Source organism: Ranitomeya imitator, chromosome 2, assembly GCF_032444005.1.
Source record: "Ranitomeya imitator isolate aRanImi1 chromosome 2, aRanImi1.pri, whole genome shotgun sequence".
Taxonomy (NCBI): domain Eukaryota; kingdom Metazoa; phylum Chordata; class Amphibia; order Anura; family Dendrobatidae; genus Ranitomeya; species Ranitomeya imitator.
In genome coordinates this window covers 251,501,708-251,508,208 of record NC_091283.1, presented here as the reverse complement: position 1 = coordinate 251,508,208, position 6,501 = coordinate 251,501,708, and the positions used below count along the sequence as shown (strand labels likewise).

The 6,501-nt window shown below is 44.8% G+C and overlaps 1 protein-coding gene across 1 annotated transcript in view; it reads left to right on the top strand.

The window, feature by feature from the left end:
• Nucleotides 1-550: 550 nt before the first annotated feature.
• Nucleotides 551-6,501, top strand: part of LOC138662929 (gastrula zinc finger protein XlCGF57.1-like) — a 46,314-nt gene continuing 40,363 nt past the window's right edge. Inside the window, exon 1 of the mRNA XM_069748936.1 lies at nucleotides 551-610. The gene's annotated coding sequence lies outside the window, so the exon portion shown is untranslated. The remainder of the gene's footprint in view (nucleotides 611-6,501) is intronic.

Below are 6,501 nucleotides of genomic sequence, written 5' to 3'. Positions count from 1 at the left end.
AACGCGTCAGCTTGTTTTTATGATGCCCCAATAAAGGACATGATTTTATTCTATCTTCATCTCCATTCAGTATTTCCATGACCCGGAGAAGTGAGGGATTTCCATTTTCACCTGGGAGTCGGCCGGCAGGAACTTGGTGGTGACCCGAACTCTGCACATGTCTACTGAGAACTGGACTCTAATACGTCTGGGTGGGTGATGATTAAATCCTCGTATTTGCATGGCCGTATATGACCAGATACTGGAAGGGGTAAATAAGCAAGATTTCGGTATTTTAGCTCCTGGTGTTGAGGCGATAGCACAATCATATGCCGCCATATACTAGACGTCCGGTAACCGGTAATAATTCCCTCATGTGTGGGGTCTATTTGTCTCCAGAGAAAAAACACGTTACATTCCACACAGAACATTGTGTAGAAAAGGCGGCGCGAGGTAATTGTGCCAGTAGTGAGGGCGAATAATGGCGGAAATGTCACTGACTGAGGAGAAGTCTCCATGTAGCGTCTTCACTGCGGATCACGTGACCCCTGACTCCTCCCCCTGTGACCTCATCACAGGTCCTGTGCGCACAGAGCAGCCATATATGTGGAGTGCGGCTCTGCAGGTGGAGGTATGTGGAGATTCCCCATTACTGAGCACGGGGACATTAACCCCTTCTGCATGGAGACTCTTTTGGGGTTGTTGTTGCCACTTTATAAGAATCATAACGTTGTTGTTCTGTTTCCTGTAATAGATACATACAAGGCAACTATGGAGGACAGGAAGTGAGGGAGCGGATTGTTCTCCTAGTACAGGGCCCCTTTCTTGGCTCCACACAGTGTAAACACACATAATATAAAGTTCTCATAGTACCATCATCCCACCACACACAGTATTTTGTTCCCACAATAGTGGCTTCCCCCTCACACACAGTATAATGTTCTCACAGTACTGCCATCCCCGCACTTTCTAATGTTCCCACAATACTGCCCCCTACATGCACAATATGGCACCATCCACCTCACTGACTACCTCTGACCATTAATAAAATACTCACTTAGCCTCATTCTTGGTGCAGATACTAATGAACCCAGGATCTATGAGATATTTACCATACAATAGTTGGATAGGCAGGAGTGCATCATCCATAAAGGTAGCCCACTCGGTTGCTATGATGCCTATGAATTGACAGGGCTCGGTGGGGTGCGGTATTGGTCACCCTCTCCTTCCCATCATCACAATTTCAGTGATATCCACATTCCCATGACGGTGATACCGCTGAATAGATTAGTGAATCAGGGAGTGGAAAGCTCCTGATCCACCATTCAGCCTTCACTTCTGAGTCTGAGACTCCGTGCACTGCAGGCACAATGACGTCACTACATCACACCTGTAGTACGGAGCCTCAGTACTCACACCGCACAGACCAGAGCAGCGCTCCTCAGGAACCGGGTTGGCTGAGTAGTGTGAGGTTTTATATCAGGAATTGTGGGGGCATCATATTAACCCCTTAGCGACCGCCGATACGCCTTTTAACGGCGGCCGCTAAGGGTACTTAAACCACAGCGCCGTTAATTAACGGCGCTGTGGAAAAAGTGTATAGCGCCCCCCACAGGCCGATTTTCTCCGGGGTCTCGGCTGCCGAGGGTAGCCGAGACCCCAGAGAACATGATTCGGGGGGGTTTTAACCCTCCCCGCATTTGCGATCGCCGGTAATTAACCGTTTACCGGCGATCGCAAAAAAAAAAAAAAAAAGCGATCTCTTTTTAACCCCTTCAAGACCCAGCCTATTTTGACCTTAAAGACCTTGCCGTTTTTTGCAATTCTGACCAGTGTCCCTTTATGAGGTAATAACTCAGGAACGCTTCAACGGATCCTAGCGGTTCTGAGATTGTTTTTTCGTGACATATTGGGCTTCATGTTAGTGGTAAATTTAGGTCAATAAATTCTGCATTTATTTGTGATAAACACGGAAATTTGGCGAAAATTTTGAAAATTTCGCAATTTTCACATTTTGAATTTTTATTCTGTTAAACCAGAGAGATATGTGACACAAAATAGTTAATAAATAACATTTCCCACATGTTTACTTTACATCAGCACAATTTTGGAAACAAATTTTTTTTTTGTTAGGAAGTTATAAGGGTTAAAATTTGACCAGCGATTTGTCATTTTTACAACGAAATTTACAAAACCATTTTTTTTAGGGACCACCTCACATTTGAAGTCAGTTTGAGGGGTCTATATGGCTGAAAATACCCAAAAGTGACACCATTCTAAAAACTGCACCCCTCAAGGTACTCAAAACCACATTCAAGAAGTTTATTAACCCTTCAGGTGCTTCACAGCAGCAGAAGCAACATGGAAGGAAAAAATGAACATTTAACTTTTTAGTCACAAAAATTATCTTTTAGCAACAATTTTTTTATTTTCCCAATGGTAAAAGGAGAAACTGAACCACGAAAGTTGTTGTCCAATTTGTCCTGAGTACGCTGATACCTCATATGTGGGGGTAAACCACTGTTTGGGCGCACGGCAGGGCTTGGAAGGGAAGGAGCGCCATTTGACTTTTTGAATCAAAAATTGGCTCCACTCTTTAGCGGACACCATGTCACGTTTGGAGAGCCCCCGTGTGCCTAAAAATTGGAGCTCCCCCACAAGTGACCCCATTTTGGAAACTAGACGCCCCAAGGAACTTATCTAGATGCATAGTGAGCACTTTGAACCCCCAGGTGCTTCACAAATTGATCCGTAAAAATGAAAAAGTACTTTTTTTTCACAAAAAAATTCTTTTAGCCTCAATTTTTTCATTTTCACATGGGCAACAGGATAAAATGGATCCTAAAATGTGTTGGGCAATTTCTCCTGAGTACACCAATACCTCACATGTGGGGGTAAACCACTGTTTGGGCACATGGTAAGGCTCGGAAGGGAAGGAGCGCCATTTGACTTTTTGAATGAAAAATTATTTCCATCGTTAGCGGACACCATGTCGCGTTTGGATAGCTCCTGTGTGCCTAAACATTGGCGCTCCCCCACAAGTGACCCCATTTTGGAAACTAGACCCCCCAAGGAACTTATTTAGATGCCTAGTGAGCACTTTAAACCCTCAGGTGCTTCACAAATTGATCTGTAAAAATGAAAAAGTACTTTTTTTTCACAAAAAAATTATTTTCGCCTCAATTTTTTCATTTTCACATGGGCAGTAGGATAAAATGGATCATAAAATTTGTTGGGCAATTTCTCCCGAGTACGCCGATACCTCATATGTGGGGGTAAACCACTGTTTGGGCACACGGCAGGGCTCGGAAGGGAAGGCGCGCCATTTGACTTTTTGAATGGAAAATTAGCTCCAATTGTTAGCGGACACCATGTCGCGTTTGGAGAGCCCCCTGTGTGCCTAAACATTGGAGCTCCCCCACAAGTGACCCCATTTTGGAAACTAGACCCCCCAAGGAACTTATCTAGATGCATATTGAGCACTTTAAACCCCCAGGTGCTTCACAGAAGTTTATAACGCAGAGCCATGAAAATAAAAAATAATTTTTCTTTCCTCAAAAATGATTTTTTAGCCTGGAATTTCCTATTTTGCCAAGGATAATGGGAGAAATTGGACCCCAAATATTGTTGTCCAGTTTGTCCTGAGTACGCTGATACCCCATATGTGGGGGTAAACCACTGTTTGGGCGCACGGCAGGGCTCGGAAGGGATGGCACGCCATTTGGCTTTTTAAATGGAAAATTAGCTCCAATCATTAGCGAACACCATGTCACGTTTGGAGAGCCCCTGTGTGCTTAAACATTGGAGATCCCCCAGAAATGACACCATTTTGGAAACTAGACCCCCAAAGGAACTAATCTAGATGTGTGGTGAGGACTTTGAACCCCCAAGTGCTTCACAGAAGTTTATAACGCAGAGCCATGAAAATAAAAAAAAAAATTATTTTCTCAAAAATGATCTTTTAGCCTGCAATTTTTTATTTTCCCAAGGGTAACAGGAGAAATTTGACCCCAAAAGTTGTTGTCCAGTTTCTCCTGAGTACGCTGATACCCCATATGTGGGGGTAAATCACTGTTTGGGCACATGCCGGGGCTCGGAAGTGAAGTAGTGACGTTTTGAAATGCAGACTTTGATGGAATGCTCTGTGGGCGTCACGTTGCGTTTGCAGAGGCCCTGATGTGGCTTAACAGTAGAAACCCCCCACAAGTGACCCCATTTTGGAAACTAGACCCCCAAAGGAACTTATCTAGATGTGTGGTGAGCACTTTGAACCCCCAAGTGCTTCATAGAAGTTTATAATGCAGAGCCGTGAAAATAATAAATACGTTTTCTTTCCTCAAAAATAATTATTTAGCCCAGAATTTTTTAATTTTCCCAAGGGTAACAGGAGAAATTTGACCCCAAAAGTTGTTGTCCAGTTTCTCCTGAGTACGGTGATACCCCATATGTGGGGGTAAACTACTGTTTGGGCACATGCCGGGGCTTGGAATTGAAGTAGTGACGTTTTGAAATGCAGACTTTGATGGAATGCTCTGCGGGCGTCACGTTGCGTTTGCAGAGCCCCTGATGTGCCTAAACAGTAGAAACCCCCCACAAGTGACCCCATTTTGGAAACTAGACCCTGAAAGGAACTTATCTAGATGTGTGGTGAGCACTTTGAACCCCCAAGTGCTTCATAGAAGTTTATAATGCAGAGCCGTGAAAATAATAAATACGTTTTCTTTCCTCAAAAATAATTATTTAGCCCAGAATTTTTTATTTTCCCAAGGGTTACAGGAGAAATTGGACCCCAAAAGTTGTTGTCCAGTTTCTCCTGAGTACGCTGATACCCCATATGTGGGGGTAAACCACTGTTTGGGCACACGTCGGGGCTCAGAAGGGAAGTAGTGACTTTTGAAATGCAGACTTTGATGGAATGGTCTGCGGGTGTCACGTTGCGTTTGCAGAGCCCCTGGTGTGCCTAAACAGTAGAGACCCCCCACAAGTGACCCCATTTTAGAAACTAGACCCCCCAAGGAACTTATCTAGATATGTGGTGAGCACTTTGAACCCCCAAGTGCTTCACAGACGTTTACAACGCAGAGCCGTGAAAATAAAAAATCATTTTTCTTTCCTCAAAAATTATGTTTTAGCAAGCATTTTTTTAGATTCACAAGGGTAACAGGAGAAATTGGACCCCAGTAATTGTTGCGCAGTTTGTCCTGAGTATGCTGGTACCCCATATGTGGGGGTAAACCACTGTTTGGGCACACGTCAGGGCTCGGAAGTGAGGGAGCACCATTTGACTTTTTGAATACGAGATTGGCTGGAATCAATGGTGGCGCCATGTTGTGTTTGGAGACCCCTGATGTGCCTAAACAGTGGTAACCCCTCAATTCTAACTCCAACACTAACCCCAACACACCCCTAACCCTAATCCCAACTGTAGCCATAATCCTAATCACAACCCTAACCCCAACACACCCCTAACCACAACACTAACCCCAACACACCCCTAACCCTAACCACAACCCTAATTCCAACCCTAACCCTAAGGCTATGTGCCCACGTTGCGGATTCGTATGAGATATTTCCGCACCATTTTTGAAAAATCTGCGGGTAAAAGGCACTGTGTTTTACCTGCGGATTTTCCGCGGATTTCCAGTGTTTTTTGTGCGGATTTCACCTGCGGATTCCTATTGAGGAACAGGTGTAAAACGCTGCGGAATCCGCACAAAGAATTGACATGCTGCGGAAAATACAACGCAGCGTTCCCGCGCGGTATTTTCCGCACCATGGGCACAGCGGATTTGGTTTTTCATATGTTTACATGGTACTGTAAACCTGATGGAACACTGCTGCGAATCCGCAGCCAAATCCGCACCGTGTGCACATAGCCTAATTCTAAAGGTATGTGCACACGCTGCGGATCCGCAGCAGTTTCCCATGAGTGTACAGTTCAATGTAAACCTATGGGAAACAAAAATCGCTGTACACATGCTGCGGAAAAACTGCACGGAAACGCAGCGGTTTACATTCCGCAGCATGTCACTTCTTTGTGCGGATTCCGCAGCGGTTTTACAACTGCTCCAATAGAAAATCGCAATTGTAAAACCGCAGTGAAATGCGCAGAAAAAAACGCGGTAAATCCGCCATAAATCCGCAGCGGTTTAGCACTGCGGATTTATCAAATCCGCAGCGGAAAAATCCGCAGAGGACCAGAATACGTGTGCACATTCCTAACCCTAACCCTAGCCCTAACCCTAACCCTACCCCTAACCCTACCCCTAACCCTACCCCTACCCCTAACCTTAACCCTAACCCTACCCCTAACCCTAACCCTACCCCTAACCCTAACCCTATTCTAACATTAGTGGAAAAAAAAAAATTCTTTATTTTTTTATTGTCCCTACCTATGGGGGTGACAAAGGGGGGGGGGTCATTTATTATTTTTTTTATTTTGATCACTGAGATAGATTATATCTCAGTGATCAAAATGCACTTTGGAACGAATCTGCCGGCCGGCAGATTCGGCGGGCGCAC